The sequence below is a fragment of the Cervus canadensis genome, chromosome 22 (assembly GCF_019320065.1).
Source record: "Cervus canadensis isolate Bull #8, Minnesota chromosome 22, ASM1932006v1, whole genome shotgun sequence".
Taxonomy (NCBI): domain Eukaryota; kingdom Metazoa; phylum Chordata; class Mammalia; order Artiodactyla; family Cervidae; genus Cervus; species Cervus canadensis.
This window is the reverse complement of record NC_057407.1, coordinates 46,503,130-46,522,991: the sequence shown is the minus strand read 5'-3', so window position 1 is coordinate 46,522,991 and position 19,862 is coordinate 46,503,130. Positions and strand designations below refer to the sequence as shown.

The following is a 19,862-nucleotide window of genomic DNA, read 5'->3' as shown; positions in this document are numbered from 1 at the left end:
ATGGATGGACCTGGAGGCTGTCATACTGAGTGAAGTGAGTCAGAGAAGGAGAAATAGCATATGACAGCCCTCGTAAGTGAAATCTAAAAAGCAATGACACAGATGAACTTACAAAGCAGAAAGAGACTCACAGACTTAGACAATGAACTTATTCTCGAAGTTTGGGAGGGGCAGGAGGAAGGACGGGGGGAAGGGATAGTTAGGGAGTTTGGGATGGACATGTACACACTTCTGTTTTCAAAATGGATAACCAACAAAGACCCACTGTACAGCACATGGAACTCTGCTCAATGTTTTGTGGCGCCTGGATAGGAGAGGAGTTGGGAGGAGAATGGATGCATATGTATGTATGGCTGAGTCCCTTCATTGTTCACCTGAAACTATCGCAGTATTGTTAATCGGCTATACCCCAACTGAAAACAAAAAGTTTAAATTTAGAAAAGAGAAAGCAAGCTTGCATTAAGGTATCAAAGTCAAAAATCCATAATGGCTCAAAAGAGAAGATAAAACAGAACTGCCTGAAAAAAATATAGCCAGTCTTTGAAATTGTTTACTGAAAAGGCTGTGTGTGTGTGTAGTCGCTCAGTTGTGGACAACTCTCTGCAACCCTATGGACTGCAGCCCGCCAGGCTTCTCTGTCCATGGAATTCTCCAGGCAAGAATACTAGAGTGGGTTGCCATGCCCTTCTCCAGACTGAAAAGGCTACATATCGATTAAAAAAATTACATGAGGCCTACACACAAGCAACAGTTTGAAAATGCAAGAAACTGTCTTTTTCCATAAGGAGATGAACTCGTAGCAGGACATAGTCATGGGACAATAACAATATTCAAGATCTCTGTGAAGTGTGGTTTATTTGACAGAAAAGGATACAAGCAAATTGGAGGCAATCGGGATTTTTTCATGATGCCAGGGGTGACTTTTAAAGACTAGTTTCTCTTATCTTTCCAGCAATAAATTACAGTCTTTCCTAAGTACTGCCCATCGTGGTTGCATAGTGGATAGAGGCACCCCCTGAAAACTGCTGGATTTTTAATCAAGTAGTCAACACACATGCGCTGTGCATGTTATACATATCATGCTGCTTGTGGCCATTTGGGCTTCCCAGGCAGCACAGTGGTAAAGAGACCACCTACCAATGCAGGAGTTACAGGAGATGCGAGTTCAATCCCTGCGTCAGGAAGACCCCCTGGAGGAGGGTATGGCAACCCACTCCTGTATTCTTGCCTGGAGAATCCCATGGACAGAGGAGCCTGGCGGGCTATAGTCCATAGGGTCACAAAGAGTCAACACGACTGAGCACGTGTGAACGTGCTCACACTCACACACACACACACACACACGTGACCATTTATCCAACAATGATTCGCTTCGCACAGACAGGGGCTCTGCATCCTGTTTCTACATTATTTTTCACCACCGTGTGACTGTGTGCCTCAGCTGGCAGAGCAGAACCAGCTTCTCTTCCTGCAGTAACCCTCACCATGCCTCACTAGAAGAGGAGAAAATCTCAGAGATGGCAGAAAATGTTAAGTGGACCCTGAAGAATAGAAAACTCTTGAGTCGGCAATATCAAATAGAAAGAAAGCATGCTGGTTAAGTGTATCAATGCTGGTTTTTAAAGTAATAGGAGAAAAATAAAGGGAAGATGTGCCATAAAAACGTGAATTTTAAGTGGGCTGCTCCTTCTAAGGAGGTTTTAAAATCAAGGGAGTATAGAAGATAAGCGAAGGAACAGGAAGTAGAATGACAAGGGATTAGCTTGGTCATAAACAGGTGAAGAGGAATGTCTGCACTAACCACAGCCAAGAGCACAAAAATCAAGTGGAAAAGCAGGTCAATACAGTGCCAACTGATTCTATAAGAACTAAGTGTACGATAAAACAAATGAGAAAAAGGTCGCTCAGACATGAATTGGTGCTTCTGAGAACATCTGGTTCTTTGCAAAATCGGTATCTTAGACACATACTGTGGTTTACACAGAATCGGAGGGAAACCAACTAGCAACAGGTTTATCATCAACAGAGAGCAGGGTGTCAACCATGCAAGGAGGAGGTCAAACCCTCTCCCAGAGGAGGTGCTGTGGGGGTGTGAGGGGGGCTGCTTGGAGCAAGAAGTCAGCACACGGAGGGGCTGCTCAGCTGGCGGCATCAGGGAGTAATGGGCGGAAACTGAGTGAGGAGGGCTCTGGGCTCTGTTCAAATGTAAGTCCCAGGATGGGTGTTTGTGAGCCTCTGAGCACTGTCCACGGTCGGTGTCAATCACGCAGGGCTGTGTCAATCACACGGGACTGGCAGCTTCGCCTTCCTTAGTCTCCTCTTCTCTCCCACGGGTGTCCCTGTGAGAACTCACACCAGGGGCTGTGGGTCAAACTGGGTTCACAGTGATGGAGACAGCCTACTGCTCCAAGCAAACTGCCGTTGTTCCTAACATTTCTGAAAGAAACATGAGACTCCTGAAGACAGGGTGAAAAGGAAGGTTGTCACCATATTAGCATTGTTTCCGTCTTGGCTCTTTAAATCTCTGAACATGATTTGTGGCAATCTGGGGGATACGGCTCTGGCCCTGCTGAACCCCTATGGTCTAGATGTAATAAAAAAAAAATCCAGAAGGCTCTACCTCTAGACCTTCAGAGAGCAGAAGAGACAGGGGCCCTTGCAGATGGGAATGTCAGCTTGAAGAGAAGGCAGATTTAATGGGAATTGCTGAGGAAGCCTGGGGCGGGGGGTCAACCCCACTGTGATCACTCAGGATATTTGAGGTATTTTCTTGGGACTTGAAGTTTGTTTTGGGAGCATTAATATATGTTATCCCATTTCTATAGTCACACGCTGCTGAGGTCATAGTCAGAATAACCTTCCTGATACAAATTCTCTGAAATCTGCGCCTTACTCTCCAATTTCCCTTGCTCTGACAGAATGGATTTTTATCTTGCAGTTTTTTTTTTTTTTTTTCTGATGCTGCCCTGCTTCTTCTTGGTTCTTGCCATCACCATCTGAACTTTGCGTGGCTCAACCCAGCTTTCCCTCTAGGTCCTGGGCAGTGGTTTCCCCCGATATTGAGAATCCGGGATGTCTGGCTTTGTTCCTCTACCTGAATTCTATCATTCACGGGCCTTCATGCCTCACTCCCGAGATACAAACACACCATGCGGATCCTCTCTCACCATGCAGTCCGTCTCTTCTCTGTACTGTTATAAACTAGTGGCCTGCTACTGCTAAGTCGCTTCAGTCGTGTCTGACTCTGAGTGACCCCATAGACGGCAGCCCACCAGGCTCCCCCATCCCTGGGATTCTCCAGGCAAGAACACTGGAGTGGGTTGCCATTTCCTTCCCCAATGCATGAAAGTGAAAAGTACCAACACTACACTACTTCAAATACATCTATCGAGACAGCAACAAAAACTCAAATCTAATGGTAAAGTACATTAATATCATGGATCGTCAGGAAGCCCAGTGGGCATTTCACCTCAATTAATTCTTCACTAACATTATTTTTACACAAAATGGATCCCATAGTTTCTCACAAGAGCCAGTGACATTTTTGAGTCAGAAATGTCCTCATGCACAGGTGTCATTCGAGTCTATATGACGGTGATGGTTGTAAAACCATTCCCTTCATTCAGCCCTATAGAGCAAGTACCACTTTAGACTTCATATAGCCCAACATGCCTAATTTACAGGTGAAAAACTGCATCCCTGAGGGGTACATGATCTGCCCCAAGTTCCTCAGAGAAGCTGTGCTGAAGTGACACACCCAGACTCATTGTTCAAAGCACTTTCCATCATTAGAACAGTTTAGTAAGCAATGTCAGTTCTGGAGGCTGTGAGGAGAGAGATGAGTGGGGAGCAGACTGGCAGGAAAAACACACAGGAGGATGTTTAAAAGTCCAGAAAATAGCTGATGAAGGAGTAGACTGTAATGTCAAAGAAGTAGAAATTCTTCTGTTAGATAAACTGCCTCACCAGCAAATGACCCGGAGACCCACCTGCCCATCCCTAACACTTCCCAGGAACCAGACCCTCCTAGATGAAGTAACATAATGTATGGTCAGATGGAGGCAGGAAAGTGGGCTCTGAGTGATTCAGCTTGGATGGGGTTTAAGAGGCATGTTGAGGGCAAGCAGGTGATAAGGCTAGTTCCATGGAGTCAGGACTTCCTCGAAAAGCCTGGAAAAAGTTCATTGTACCTAGGAACTCTGCCTGTGGTGAAGTCCCAGAAGAGGATTCAATATACGGTGGAAATACTGCAAGCCCAGTAATAAAAGGAGTGCAAATGCAATCACCCACAGCTTCTGCTATTCACATTAGCAGCACTGCTAATGCAGAGGATGTGGGAGACAGGAACCCAGGGAGCAGCCCCTTGAGCAGGGTGGTGCGCCCACTAGTCGTTCACAGAGTCTTTGCGGTCCCTTATAGCACAAGGACCAGCTCACCACACACCAAACATTATTAAGCGTTTAATCACAACCAACCATGCTTCCAAGTGTGGTTTATGGAATAAACTGAATTGTTAACATGCCCGACCCAGCCACTCACCCATCAGAACAGACCATATAAACATGATTTCCCTCCTTCCACTGATATGTGTTAAAGATTTACTGAGCTATATCTTATTGGTTATTTCATAAGATACCATGTTATCTTATTTATCCATAATGTAGCAATTTAAGACAGTATTTTAGATGAGGAAGAAGTAAAGTTCAGAGACTCACCCCAAAGTCACACAGCTGATACTTAGAGGACCTGAGATTCTGGTGCCTGTGCAAACCCTCTTTTCCTGGTAAACCTCAATAACTGACAGTGCCCGGTGTCCCCCTGCATGGCTGGGAGGCCTTAGGGGTGTCTTCCCTCAGGATGGGTGATTCCTGCTATTGCTGCCCTCTCTCCCCCATGTGAGTGGCCAGCAAGCTCCTACATGCTGCCCGGCCACTGGTGGCCGCTAGAGGTGAATCATGGATGTTGTACGGCAGTGGGATGACTTGGCTACTCCTCCACACTTCAGATCCAGATGGGCCAAGACTGAGAGCCACATCCCAGCATCAGAGGGGAATATCTACACTGGGCAAAGCCTGGTGCTCAGCTCTTGCTGGCCAGGCTCCTGGTGTGCACTGATCCTGACGCTCCCAAGGTGTGCTTGCTCATCCTTCTCATTCATGAGAATAAAAAACAGTCACCATTTACTGAATGTTTATCATGTGCCAGACACTGAACTAAGCCCTTTAGGTATATTTAATTCTCATGGTGCTCTGAATTACACACCTTTATTATCCAGGTTTTGTAAGAGAAGAAATCTATCAGCCCAGAAACATGAACAAGTTGTTCAAGATTCCATAACTAGTCAGGAGTGAAGCTGGGATATGGACCCTGCAGCTGGGATCCTGGTTTTGGTGACTTCCACACGGACCTGCCATTCCCCAGGGCTCCTGATTTTGCCATTTGACCAACTCCAGACACTGGCCACAGCTCCTCTTCTGGGTTTCAAATCAATGACTCACAGACAACATGGGCTCCTCAGTCTCCAGTTATGGTTCTATGATTTGAACTGGTGATGTCCTTCAACTGGACACCTCTTGGCCACGAAGGTTCCTGAGGCTCAATGGACACACTGCCCAAGTGTTGTGGGCTTAACCCTTCAGAGGATTAACTAACCTCTTCCTCCAGCTGGGACCTACTCCAATGTCAAAAAAGAGGATGAACTAATTTAAAGCCAGGCATGCCCTGAATTGCTGTTTGCTGCATGAATATCTGTCTATTTCCCATTTGTTAAAAGGCTTTCTGAAAAGAAAATGCAGGTTTATTGTGCTTTATGTCAACTGCCTGTATTATTTAGGCTACACCAGGCTGAATTAACAAACACTGATTAATGGATCAAAGACAATCAAAATTTGGGCCTTGGCTCAGGGGACAACCCTGGGAAGGCGTGTGGATTGGCTGAATACCTCTCCCTCACATAAGACCTAGGATGACAGATGCTCTGCCATAATCAGAGCAGGACTTTGCCATGTCCTTTCCAGTCAAGGGAAGGAGGAAAGTATACGGAAGAATGTAAAGGAAGGCTCTCATGGACCACAAGTAGTACATGCAACTTCTCTTCACGTTCCCTTGGCTGAAATTCAAACTGCAGGGAGGCTGGGAAGTACAATCCAGTTATGTGCCCAAGGAGAAGTAAAACAGGTTTTTGGTGAACAATGAACTGTTCCTGCCCTCTACTTCTAATAAGTAATAGTTTACACACTCATATTTGACATTGTTCTTCAGTTTGTTCTTTTGCATTTTCTTGATGTCAGTTTTATATAGTAATAGTTTTCTACTTCATTGTGTTTTTTCTTTAAGTCTTCTATGGAAAGTGGCAGAAAGTTAAAAAAAAAATGAATGTAGTAGAATGTAAATCGATAAAGTTAGAACACACCCTCTCACCATACACAAAAGTAAATTCAAAATGGCTTTAAGACTTAAACATAAGACATGATAGACATCTAAAACTCCTAGAAGAGATCATAGGCAAAACACTCTCTGATGTAAATCACACCAGTGCTTTCTTAGGTCAGGCTCCCAAGGCAATAGAAATAAAAGCAGAAATAAACAAATGGGACCTAATCAAACTTACAAGCTTTTCCACAGCAAAGGAAACCATAAAAAAATAAAACTGAAAAGACAACCTACAGAGTGAAAAAATATCTGCAAACGATGCAACCAAAAAGGGCTTAATTTCCAAAATATACAAACAGATCATTTAACTCAACAATAAAAAAATAAGCAACCCAACTGAAAAATGGACTGATGGCCAGAATAGACATTTCTCCAAAGAAGAAATACAAATGGCCAATAGGCACATGAAAAGATCCTCCATGTCACTAATTATTAGAGAAATGCAAATCAAAACTACAATGAGGTACCACCTCACACTGGTCAGAATAGCCTTTGTGGAAAAGTCTACATATAACAAATACTGGAGAGGATGTGGAACAAAGAAAACCTTCCTGCACTGTTGGTCGGAATGTAACTTGGTGCAGCCACTAAGGAAAAAGCACAGAAGTTCCTCAGAAAGCTAAAAATAGAGCTATCACATGACCCAGCAATCCCACTCCTAGGCATATATCCAAATAAAACTCTAATTCAAAAGGGTACATGCAGCCCTATGTTCATAGCAGCATGATTCACAATAGCCTAAATATCCACTGACAGATGAATGGATATGAAGATGTGCTACATATATACAATGGAACACTACTCAGCCACAAAAAGAAAGTCATGCCATTTGCAGCAACATGGATGCAACTAGTGATTATCATACTAAGTGAAGTAACTGAAAGAGAATGACAAAAACCATATGATATCACTTCTATGTGGAATCTCAGATAGGACACAAATGAACCTATCTATAAAACAGAAACACTCACGGAGAAATAGACACAATTGTGGTTCCCAAGGAGGAGGTGGTTGGGGGGGTGGCCTGGGGTGGGAGGTTGGGGTTAGCAGATGCAAGCTTTTATATATGGAAAGGATAAACAACAAAGTCCTACTCTACAGCACAGAGGACTATATTCAGTATCCTGTGATAAACCATAATGGAAAACAATATATAAAAAATAATGCATAATTTGTATAACTGAACCCCTTTGCTATACAGCAGAAATTAACACAACATTGTAAGTCAACTATATTTCAATAATAATATATATATATAAATAAATGTAGTAGAAAATGACAGAGCATAAAATATTTCTCTCTCTTCTACACAGATGGAAAAGAAAAGGGGAAAATAGCAAGTTTTTGCTCTTGTTTTTGTTCTTGAGGAAAGGCCTACATTTGGGTAACATTTGCCAAGGTTTTATAGCTCTCAGGTTATACACTGAACATGTTTCTCTTCTATATAGGTATTCCTGTAATTGTAATACAGGTGACCTGACTCCCAACTTGTGATTATGCATATTATAGATATATGACTGAGGAATTTCAACCCATCCATCTTTATCTGGAATTTTATTTACAGTTTTCTCCATGAAGACGGAGCAAGTAAAAATTACCATATTTATAAACATTCTGTATAAAAAGAAGATTAAATGCATGGTTGTTGAGACATGTTTATTATTCATCACTAATTAATATATTCTATTCTGCCTTGAGACTTGAATTTCATTAATAAGATGTCCCATTAATTACTGAAAATTCACATAAGGGAATAATATACAATACTTGGGAAATGAGTGAAAGCTTTGCTCATTATTATTGAATAATCTCCAAGACATATAAATGAAGAAATCAAGGTCCAGGGAAACTGAGACAATATAGAAGCCTAGCTTAAAAAGCAAGTCCTGGTTTTTATTGGGAACAATTCCTGCTCATTTTTAGATGCAGGGGAATGGTAACATTGGTAAATGTGGATCACTTTTACCTCCTCCCCATGGATAAATCAATACTTTTACAGGAGCCACATAATCAGGTTTCCACTTAGCAATCTGTGGGAAAGAAAGGATCACAGTAAAACCATTTTTTAAAAAAATCTGGAATTCCAGTATGAACTTGCTTGTGTGAGACAGTAAGTAATCTTATTCTCTTGTCTATCATAAGAGCCTAGAATTATTCACATTGTGTGCTAGGTTACTGAACCAACGCAGCCAGAAAACAGCCATTGAAGAGCATGTTTGGGATTGAAAATCATCAATAGCCTATGCGATCAGTGAAACAACTGGAGAGGCTGTCTTCCTGTTTTGTGGCAGAGAATGACTCAGAGTGATACTGTGATTATAATGGAAAAGGCACAATATTAGAGGTCAGCTCTATCTCTGGGGGTCAGGGCATCAGTTCTATCTATGTTCTGAGCTCAGGATATTTGCTCTGTCTCCCAGCATGGCTGTGAGGATCTTATCAAGTGTGATATAAGCAAATGTAAAATGGAACATCAGTAGAGTTGAACATTTTTAATAGTACAACTGCTTTTATTTATTTTTAAAAAATTTTTGGCTGTACCCCACATAATGTGGCACCTTAGCTTCCTGAGAGGGGATTGAACCCATACCCTCTGCGCTGAAAGGTGGGGTCTTACCCACTGGACCACTGGGGAAGTCCCTCATATTTTTTTTAAGTGCCTTGAAATCAAGTGTTTTAGTGAATCAGTCAGAGTTCATTAGAGAAACAAAGCCGATAGACTGTGTGTACACAGACACACACACACACACAAAATTGGCTCTCCTGGTTATAGAAGCTGAGATCTGCAACTGTGAGCTGAGACCCAAGCTTGCCGATGGGGTAACTAGTCTGAGACCGAAGACCTGACAACCAAGAGAACTGACATTTGAAGTTTCAATCCCAGAGCTGCCAGGTTCAAGATTCAGGGAGAGTTGATGTCTCAGTTCCACACCAAAGGCAGGAAAAACTGATACCCCAGCTCAACAGTCAGGCAGGAGGAGTTCCCTCTTGCTTGAGACACTATCAGCCTTTTTGTTCTATCCAGGGCTGCAGCTCAGGCTGATTCAAATGTAGATCTCATCCAAAACACACTCACAGAAATATCCCAAATAATGTGTGACCAAATATCCAGGCATCCCGTCGCTCAGTCACGCTGACACACAAAATTAATCAGTGCATTGGTTCAGTCCTGTTTTAAAATGACCTAGTTGCAAAGGTCGGTAACAACGCGATAGACGATAATAGTTTTAAAAGTCCTCAGTTCTAAAAGAACGGGAGTTATTTCATTTCCCCTAGAATTTGTTCTTCAAATATATAGCCATTAGAGGGAGCTCTGGTTGCAGCTTAGAAACAAAATGGTCCTCCATGAATTGATGTTAACGGGAAAGTTTCTAGGTTTTAATGGAGATACAGAGAATATATATTTAAAAAAAAAAAAAACAACTAAGAGATACCAAGTATCCTTTAGCACCACCATTTGTATATCTGAACTGAGTCAGCCCAGACTTGCTTCATGGAGCACAAGAGCTGAAATGATACATAGACAAAGCTGGGTGGAATGGGATAGGCTCTGGGCTTGAGCTCCAGCCACGTCCGGGAAGTGACTGAATGACCTTGAGTCACTTGCTTCCCATCTCTCCTGGCCTGTTGTCTCTCCCCAACAATGAAGATGGCAGAGATTAGAGTATAATACACATTGGTATCTGTGGATGGGAGAATCCTGGAGAGTTAATTTATTTTTTCTTTTCCCAAAAGATAACCTTGAAAATGTTATGTTCTCAAAAACTGTTGGTTTGAATTATCTTAAGCATACTCTCAGTCACACGGATGATACACTCAACATTCAACCCAGCTTCTGCCATACAGTCTGTGAGCTATGTTGACATTAAGTGGGTACCGAGTGATCCCTGTCTTGAAGTGACAGCCCTGAACTTTTCATCTATTGCTAAGCCTCTTCTGGATGACTTTAAGTTGGTGTTGTCAAAATGACAACGGTTGACTTATAATTACCACTGTACTCGTAAAGACAAATTTTCTCTTCAGCAACGATAATATCAAAATTGAAATATTCTATGACAATTCAATTGAAAGCATTGTCATAGAATAAGGTTTTAGAGTTGCAAGTCATTTTGCAAACTGAAAAGGAACCCTCCTACACTGTTGATGGGAATGTAAATTGGGGCAGCCATATGGAGAACAGTATGGAGGTTCTTTAAGAAACTAGACAGAGTCATCATACAATCTTACATTCCCACTCCGGAGTGTATAACCAGAGAAGACTATCATTCAAAAAGCCACATGCACCCCAGCACTTATAGCGGCACTATTTATAAGAGTCCAGACATGGAAGCCACCAAAACGTCCATCACAGATGAATGGATACTGAAGATGTTGTGTGTACACACACACACACTAAATGGAATATTACTCTGCCATAAAAAGGATGAAAATGGAGGTACTTTATACTGGGGAACACATATATAGTTTTTCTTGATGGACCTTTCTGATACACTGGGAGGAACTCATGTTTTCACATCACTACTTCTGAAGACCCCGAGAGTGATAGACAAAGAAGGAACAAGAGAGTCAGCTAAGGGGAAAAGGAGAACCGAGGTGCGGACCCAGGAGTGTGGGCACCCTGAAGTGGAGAGAAACACAGGATACTGAAACTCCCTTTGTCTTCACTCCACATGTTCATTGACGCTGACAGACAACACGACCAAGCGCAAGTTTCTGAGTATCTGGTGTAGCGCAGAGGGTGTGTTTCATGTAGTAAACCCACAGCCACAAAACCTTCGACTTCACAGTTTTGCAGAGCTATGAAATCCTTTGTTCTCCCCTACTGTTACCTGCTGCGGATAAACAGGGACTGAAGCATGAGTGGCCTTTGGCTTTCTTCTTTTTGGGGTGTAAGCCTGTTCAGCCACAGTTTGCTGGTTATTATTAATGTATTTCATCTAATCTAAGACTCCTTCAACTGTGAGTCATATCAATATTTTACATGCCACTAAAGAAAAAGAAAATCACTGCTCAGTACACTGGGTCACAGCCTTAGCAATGCATGGACAGGGCACGCCAGCTTCCTGGTGCTTTGAAATGCCTTTCATCTGTTCTGAGGGACTTGGCAATCTCTCCTGCCTGTGGTTGCATTGTGCTGGTGGGTGATAAGCCATCCTTGTGCATTTATCTCAGTAACAAAATGTACCTCCATTTCTTCTACCCACAAGTTTCTAAAGCACTTGGTTATTGCTTTGAAAGAAATATGAGATTGCAATCATTCCTTTAACAAAAATACGGGCTTCATTAATATAAAATATATACTCCACTGCTCCGTTTTCATGCCTTTCTGCAAACACAATGACTTTTTTGTTTGCCAAATCACAGTGAAACCTTTCTGAAGATATTTTCAACAACAAATTCAGCATTTGTGGGTCTGACAAATGCATATAACTCAGCTGAAGTGACAACACTGGGAACAGCCCTGGCCAAGTTTGTTCACAATAACTCTAACGGTTCTAGCTGCCAGACCGTGAATTGTGAGAGACATCCTGATTTCACAAATGAGAAACTATGAAGGAAAAAAAAAAAGCATGTTTTAGAGACAAATACCTTGGATCTGCTTCATTGTAACGGCTATGCTTTTCCTCCTTGGGCACGTTCTATGGCAGCTCTGCCTCCCACAGACAGCCCTCTCATCTGGCCAGTGTGCCCACACCCCAGAGACTGAGCAATCTGTTCAGGGGATGGTTTAGGGGCAGCCTTCTGCCCTTAGCAGCAGGATCACTGGCCTGACCACACATCCCACCATCGCTGACTTTCACGGTGGGTATAAAGAGCTGTGTTACTCCAGGCACACAGATCAGCAAGAAAAAAATCCCCCTTGTGGAGGCTTAAGAAAAGGAGGGTTATTTGTGAGGCCTTAACAGGCAACTGAATAGACTTCCAAGGGCTGAAAATAAAGTCAGCCAGGCTCACGGGACAGTCTGTTGAGTCAGAATCCGAGGTCTCTTACTCTTGGGCCCTAAGACTCCCGTTTCTGCTTCTTTCTGATTCCTCTACATAAGAGATCCTCAGTGAATGCTTGAAAGACTGGCTTGGACTCACCACGGCAGCAGCATGGGCCCGACTCTCCATGCCCCAGGGTCTAGTCACAGGGTCTGGGTTTTGAAACTGACATTCTCAAAATAGAAACCTACCAGCCTCAGCCTCCTCCATGGATTTGCTCTTCCTGCATCTCTCTCCACAGTGAGGTCAGACGTCCACCCCTGCTCAGCTATGGTCAGCCTCAGGCTATCCCTTCAGTAGGAGCTGTGGGTGGGTTCACTTCTCTCCGCCACCAAATGGGGTGGGCAGAGAAGTAACAACGAACTGACCCAGTACAGGATTCATGCAGCTTGTCATCCTCATCAGAACCCCTGAGAGATGTTGCGTGGGCCTGGCTCAGTATTCTGTTAAATCATTTCAAGGCAAAACTCACCTTCTGCAGGAGCCTAACTGAGGTGATGAGGCCACGTCTGGCTGAGCTGCTGCGACAGAGGAAGAGAGGAAGGGACGTGGGTCTGATTATATTCCTGTTTTCAATGATGCTACTTTTTGTTTGATGCAGACTTGCATAGACCTATTAAGCATGGATGCTTTCCCCTATGAACCAAAAAGGCATCTAAGGTTGCAACCCACCCCCTACCAGAGCCTCCATCGGGAATTCTGTGATTCCCAGAAGTGATAAACAGTGGCGAAGTAAGGGCAGGATGGATGTGGGGAGTGGAGAGGTGCTTCCATGGGAATGTAGGTGGGCAGGCGTACTCTACAGCAGAATATTTCCTTTAAGGATTTATCACAGGGCTGTTTGTTTTCGGGCCATGCCATGAGGCAGGTGGGATCTTAGCTCCCGGACCAGGAGTCGAACCTGCAGCCCCTGCAGTGGGAGCATGGGGTCTTAATCACTAGCCGTCACCGGGAAGTCCTCCTATCACAGGAAGAAAGTGAAAGTGAAAGTGTTAGTCATTCAGTTGTGTCCGACTCTGTGACCCCATTGACTGTAGCTCCCCAGGCTCCTCTGTCCATGGGATTCTCCAGGCAAGAATACTGGGGTGAGTAGCCATTCCCTTCTCCAGGGGATCTTCCCGACCCAGGGATCGAACCTGGGTCTCCTGCACTGTGGGCAGATTCTTTCCGGTCTGAGCCATCAGGGAAGCCCTCCTCCTATGACAGAGTTTCTCCAAATAAGCACATTTATAGAGTGAGTCCATCACAGGCTGATTGCAGCTTGCACCCACCACTGACAGTGCCTGAGGGCGGATGTCCTTGCAGAGTAAATAGGACAGACACCAGCCTCACAGAAAGAGGTCACCTCTATCCTAGACCAACCGTATGACCTTGGTTAGTGTCCTGGATGAATCCGCACTTACAACCCCCTCTCCACAAAATGTAGGGTGATGGTGGCTTCCTGCCCAGCTGGCAAGATCCCTGCTTACAAAGAATGCTGTGTTGGGGAAATGAAGGTCCTCACGCTATTACCAGCGCTATTTAAATGTGCTTGGCCAAGAGCCTTGCCCGTTATAGGATTTCTGCCTTGGTGCCCAAGGCATTCTCTGCCCAAAGAGTGTGGTACCGACAGTACATTTTGCTGCTGGCAGGGGCGGAAGAAACTCAGCAGGCTCTCTTTGGCCCCAAAGACCGACCAGACAGACCTGGGTATCCTGCAGATGCTCACTGTACAGAAGCACCTCATCCAGGGTCAACTTTCAGATGGCCACCAGCTGGGCCAGTGCAATCAGAAATGGAGGGGCAGTCAACCTTGGATGTGCTTCCAACAGCCCCAGTATGAGTTTCTGGGTCCATAGGGACCAGGGGCAGCCTGCTGTGGGCAGATTCCTCCTAGCTGGGCCACGGGATACGAGTCTCCTAACAGTCATGAAAGGAAGCAAGTGACGGGGTTTATCATCAGCTTCTCCTTCCAGTGGCAGGGAATTCTCAGGTCAGGCCCCTTCTGGCTCTATAAAGATGTTTCTCCAAGCAGATGGGGAAATATCCTTACATTGGTTTAGAGGATGCTATGAGGTAGGTCGGCCCCTCACTCATCCTCACTTATTCCTCTAAACCTCACCTTGTTCACAAAGAAGATCTGAGGGCAGTTAGAGAAATATGAGCAATGCAAAAGAATAAAAAGAAAAAAAAAATAAAGAATAAAAGTGAAAGACTCAGAGCAAAGGAAGATGACAGCGGGGAAGAATGTGAAGGCTGACGGGACAACCCCAGGGCTCAGCATGCTTTCTAGCTGGGTTGGTTCTCTCTGCTCTCTTATTTTCAGGCCTCCTGACCCTCCTCCCCCACAGGGGTAAGCAGTGCTGCTCGCCACCCACCATAAGCTGCTTTAGATAAACTTCAGTCAGAAAAGGGTCAGGGGTCAACCCCAGTCCAGAAGCCCGGAGTCCTACTGGGGGCCCCAGTGAGGAGAGAGGGGGAGGGTTGGTCCCGGACAATCTGCTCCCACGGTTCTACAGCGTCACATTGGGTCCCTTCTCTGACAAGGCTCTGCTGCTCTAACTGACACTCTTAAGGGAGGAAATCACTAATTCTCCATGATCCAAGAGGATGCTGTACTGTTGTTGAGTCGCGTCCAACTCTTTGCTGTCCCATAGACTGCAGCACACCAGGCTTCCCTGTCCTTCACCATCTCCCGGAGCTTGCTCAAACTCATGTCCACTGAGTCGGTGATGCCATCCCACCGTCTCATCCTCTGTTATCCCTCCCAACCCATCCGCCCGCATCGAGAAAAGATGCACTGTTCTCAGGAGCAGATCGTGCGAAGCCAGGTTCACAGAACTGGCAAGAGTTTTTGTTGGAAACTGATTTAATAACACTCCTAATTCACTTTCACTCATTCAGGAGACAACTGGTGTTGAAAAAGAGAGTAATAAGGAAGAAGACATCTATCTGATGAGTTTGCCCTGTGTCTTGGCCAACTCTCCCATCATCTGCTCTTTCTGTGGAATTGCCTTGCTTGCTTGGTGGTGATGGAAAGTTTCCAGAAAGCGAAATGACAGCTCTGGAAGTACTGGAGGGCAGGGTTAGGGCTGAACACCCTTTTCTGAAGATGAATGGTCTGTGCAAACACAGAAACAGAACCAATTCTTAGAGGCCGAATCAGAGCGGCCTGGGTTATCCTATATCTTTAAAGAAGTGGTTGGGACTTAGGAAAGGGCATCAAGAAACAGATGAGGCTGATTTATAATAAGCATTACTTTTTTCCCCTATGAGATGCTCAGTTTAAGAATGCTGAGTGGGAATTATTCTGTTGAGAAGATTAAACAGTTTCCCTATAATCTCATTTGCACTATTCCAGTGCTCAGCAAACTGTTTCTTCACTTAAAGGCATTTCCTGGATTCTGTTTGTGGGGGAGGGAGGGTGGATAAAAAAATCCATGGCCCTGCCCTTGAGGCAAACTTCTTAGGCTACTTTTAAATTATCTTTAGTAGGCTCAAATGAGCATTGCTTGCTCACTCTGCTTTGAAAGATGATGGGTAAATGAGGGCCTCTTCCTGGGTCTAGGAGTAAAACCAGGCCAATTTGAGCTGCACAAGTCAATAGGGGGAGGAAAGTGAGCAGACTTCCTGTGAGTGTGAGGTTCACTACCATTAGAGGCCCTCAGTGACCATTTGCTGAATGACTGAACACTGTGGGTGGACAGGAATTTCTGCATCTCTAGGAGCACACATGGTTCTCCTAGGAGGTGTGTGTGGTGACAGGTTCTGCAAAGAACTAGGAAGATGGATTTAGACAGCAGCCCAGGTGGTCTAGCAGTTTGGGGCCAAGGGGCTCAGAGAAGATCCACAAGCCAAGGCCAAGCAGAGGAGGGGGAATGGTTTGGAGTCTAACTGCCCTGACTTGGGATTCCAGCTTTGTTCCTTATGAGCTGTGTGACCTGATCACCTGGTCTTTCTGAAAAGGAGGTTGGTGACATGCGGACTCCCTGGAGGAGGATGTTCTGTGTGCTCCTGGCTCCTGAGCAGGGGTCTTCAGTGGGCAGCCGAGTCCAGGCCTCCCTCGGCTCAAACAGAAGGGATTTGGGGCCAGGTGTCTGCTGACGGGGGCAGAAGCGGCCCACATGTTGTGAGCTGGCCCAGCTTTCCATAGGGAAGGAAGTCATGCCCCTAGAGGGATGAATCCTATCCAAAGGGCTCTCAGCTTCTTAGGCAGCTGGAGGCCTGGGGTTTGCAGGAGGTTTGAGTGGGGCCAGGTGGAGAAGGAAGGATGCTGGCAAGCACTGCTTGGAAAAGTCTTAAATTCCACAAGGTCAAGACTGAACATTTGTTTCCCCGACTTTCTCCAGAGCTCAAGTCAGCAAAAGGAAAACATTATTTATTCTGACTCAAAATATGAAGTCACTCTAGACCCCTTCTTCTCCTCAGCTCCAACATCATCCACCCAGTCACCAAAGCCCATCACCTCCACTTCCCAGAGCCTGCTAGAACCAGACACTTCTCCCCTCTTGTACCATTGCAGCTCCTTCCTGCCTGCCTCCTCAGTACACGGTCCCCATGGAACTGTCTCCATGCACAGGAACCCGACTTATCTTTTTAAGAAACATCTCCCCTGCTTAGGCGGTTTCATGATTCCCCCTCATTTGCAGAATTCCGACCCAAATGAATGGGCCCTACATCCTGTCCAGATACTCAATCCCCTTCATTGAGCAAAGAGTTCCAGAAACAGAGACGATATCCCCTTCCAGTGGAGCTTTATAATAAAACCAGGTGTCTCCCTTCATGTTACAAAAAAGAGCCTCCACTGAAAGCTTCCTATAGTCAAGGCACCAGCACGCAGAGCTCTATGCCTCATCTTGGTTCATCCTCACTACAGCCCTGGACTTCAGGGGCGTCTGCCGCTTCCGTTTACAGATGGACACGCGCAGGAAAGTTACATAGCGTCACCCAGATCAGTTCACTGCTTGGCGATCGCATCAGAATCAAACCAGCCAAGCCTGACTCCACAGAGGGAAGCCGCATGTTCCCCCCTGCGTCCTGAATGGACCACCTTTGATGGTTGGGCCCTAAGCATGTGTTTGAGTGACACAGTAACCAGTTTGTCTCCTGGAACAACCCTGGGAGGAGGGACATCAGGGAAAATTATCTTCACTTTTCAGAAAGGCAAAGCGAACTCGAATATAATCTCTGAATAGTAACCATGACAATGACAGGACATTTCGCCAAGCAGCTAACACACGCTGTGGAGCAAGCTGGCCTTGCCAGGAGAACAATATCCATGGACGGTATGTGTAGCAGTATTGACGACATGGACGGTCACACGGGCACTTACCCGGGAGAGGAGTCTGGCCAGATTCCAGGGGGTGCTGTCCAGGGGCAGAAAACAGGGGCAGAAGATGCGGGCAGAGAGGACTCGGAGACCACAGTTCTCACTCCCAGAGGTGACCTGTGGGGACGAGGAGGGGATGAAATAACAAGGGCTGCCTGGCCACAGTGACAGTACCCAGTCCCATGCGGACAAGCCCAGCATCTCCCAAATGGTCCTCACTCGGCAGGTGCAGTTCTCACATTTGGCTTGGGTTGTGTGTCCTCCTATTTATCATCAGTGCTGTAAGTCTGGAGAATTACCACCTGCATATTGGGCTGTGGGGACCAACATCTTTCCTCTTCACTGGGGGACTTCTACGCTGGGTGATTCCTTTAATGCTTGGTCTCAGGACCCTCTTATGGGCTTCCCTGGTGGCTCAGCCAGTAAAGAATCCACCCGCAATGCGAGAGACCCTGGTTCGATTCCTGGGTTGGGAAGTTCCCTTGGAGAAGGGATAGGCTACCTATTCCAGTATTCTTGGGCTTTCCTGGTGGCTCAGGCAGTAAACAATCCACCTGCAATATGGGAGACCTGGGTTCAATCCCTGGGTTGGGAAGATCCCCTGGAGAAGGGAATGGCTACCCATTCCAGTACTCCTGCCTGGAGAATTCCATGGACAGAGGAGCCTGGCGGGCTATAGTCCATGGGGTTGCAAAGACTCGGACACGATTGAGCAACTTTCACTTCACTGCTTTACTCAGGACCCCTTATACTCTTATGAGTTATTAAGGAACCCCCAAAAGAGACTGCTGATATGGGCTATTTCCACTGATACTTACCATATTAGAAATGAATAGCAAGACATTACAGATATGTACTAATTCATTGAAAATAAACCAACCCCTTACATGTTAACATAAATGCTATCTTTTTATAATAAATAACTGTATTTCCCAAAACAAAAACTACGTGACTAAGAAGATAGGCCCTTTTATATTTATGAACTACTGTTGGGGCTGAGATAACAGAGCTTGGTTTTAATAGGTCATGATTTTTGCAGGAATTCTACTGAAAGCATTTTAGACCCCCTTTCTTCTCAGCATTTAGATTACATTTAGATACAATTTAATGGATTTCTTTGGATGTTCAGCGCCAGCATCTACACTTCTTATTAATGAAGTGTCAACCCTGCAGTTCCTTCAAGGTAACAGAGTTACCTCCCCAAATGTGCTTGGGCCTGTTGTAATTAATAATGTGACCTTCTGCAACAGGAACTGAAAGCTTCTGGAGCAGGAAAATTGTTCACCTGAGTTCCACGGAGGATGGCCGGAGCTGGGTGTGAGCTGCAGCATCCGTCAGTAGCAAGGCCAGAAGTCAGAGCACCTAAGAGAGACGCAAAAGAGAGAAGGAGAAAGCAAGGAAATCCGTAAATCAGGAGTGATGTTTAGGTTTCAGGAAGTTCATGAACATACCCCATGACAAGATAAATGTGGTGCTGGGCTCTGGAATATACTTTTAGGAAGTCTATTCTTTTTTTAAAAAACTTTTTATTTTATATTTGAGTATAGCCAATTAACAATGTTGTGATAGTTTCAGGAACACAGCAGAGCAACTCCGAATTCTCCTCCCACCCAGGCAGCCACATAACATTGAGCAGAGTTCCCTGTGCTATACAGTAGGTCCTTGTTGGTTATCTATTTTAAATATAGCAGTGTGTACATGTCCACCCCCAACTCCTTCACTATCCCTTCCCCCATCTCTTCAGATCATTATTCTGCCAGCCTGGAATCTGTCCCTAAGCCGCCCAGCCTCCACGAGCTGGGGGATTAAGTCCCCTGTTGAGGCAGATCTATGCCAGAGAGTTGCTCTCGGCCAACTACTGCCAGGCCAGGGTGCCTATGTCTGTGCCCCCTGCCACTGTTCTTCCCCCACAGAGTTCCCTGAGCATGCATGGTTTTCCTCACTCATCTTTTAAAAAATTTTTTCTTAAATTATTTCTATTTTTAATTGCAGTAAAATACATACACATAAAATTTGCATCTTAACTATTTTTAAGTGGCATCAAGTACATTGATACTGTTACACAACCATCATGGCCACCATCCATCTTTAAAACTCATTCCATCTGTCAAATCTGAAACTGTACCCATTAGGCACT

At 45.0% G+C, this 19,862-nt stretch overlaps 1 long non-coding RNA gene across 1 annotated transcript in view; it reads right to left on the bottom strand.

Moving 5' to 3' along the window:
- The window catches only part of LOC122424505, a 94,246-nt gene that overhangs the window by 63,721 nt on the left and 10,663 nt on the right, over window positions 1–19,862 (bottom strand). The window contains exons 2-3 of the long non-coding RNA XR_006264454.1: window positions 19,011–19,087; window positions 17,729–17,842 (exon numbers count right to left, since the gene is read on the bottom strand). This is a non-coding gene — a long non-coding RNA (uncharacterized LOC122424505). The remainder of the gene's footprint in view (window positions 1–17,728; window positions 17,843–19,010; window positions 19,088–19,862) is intronic.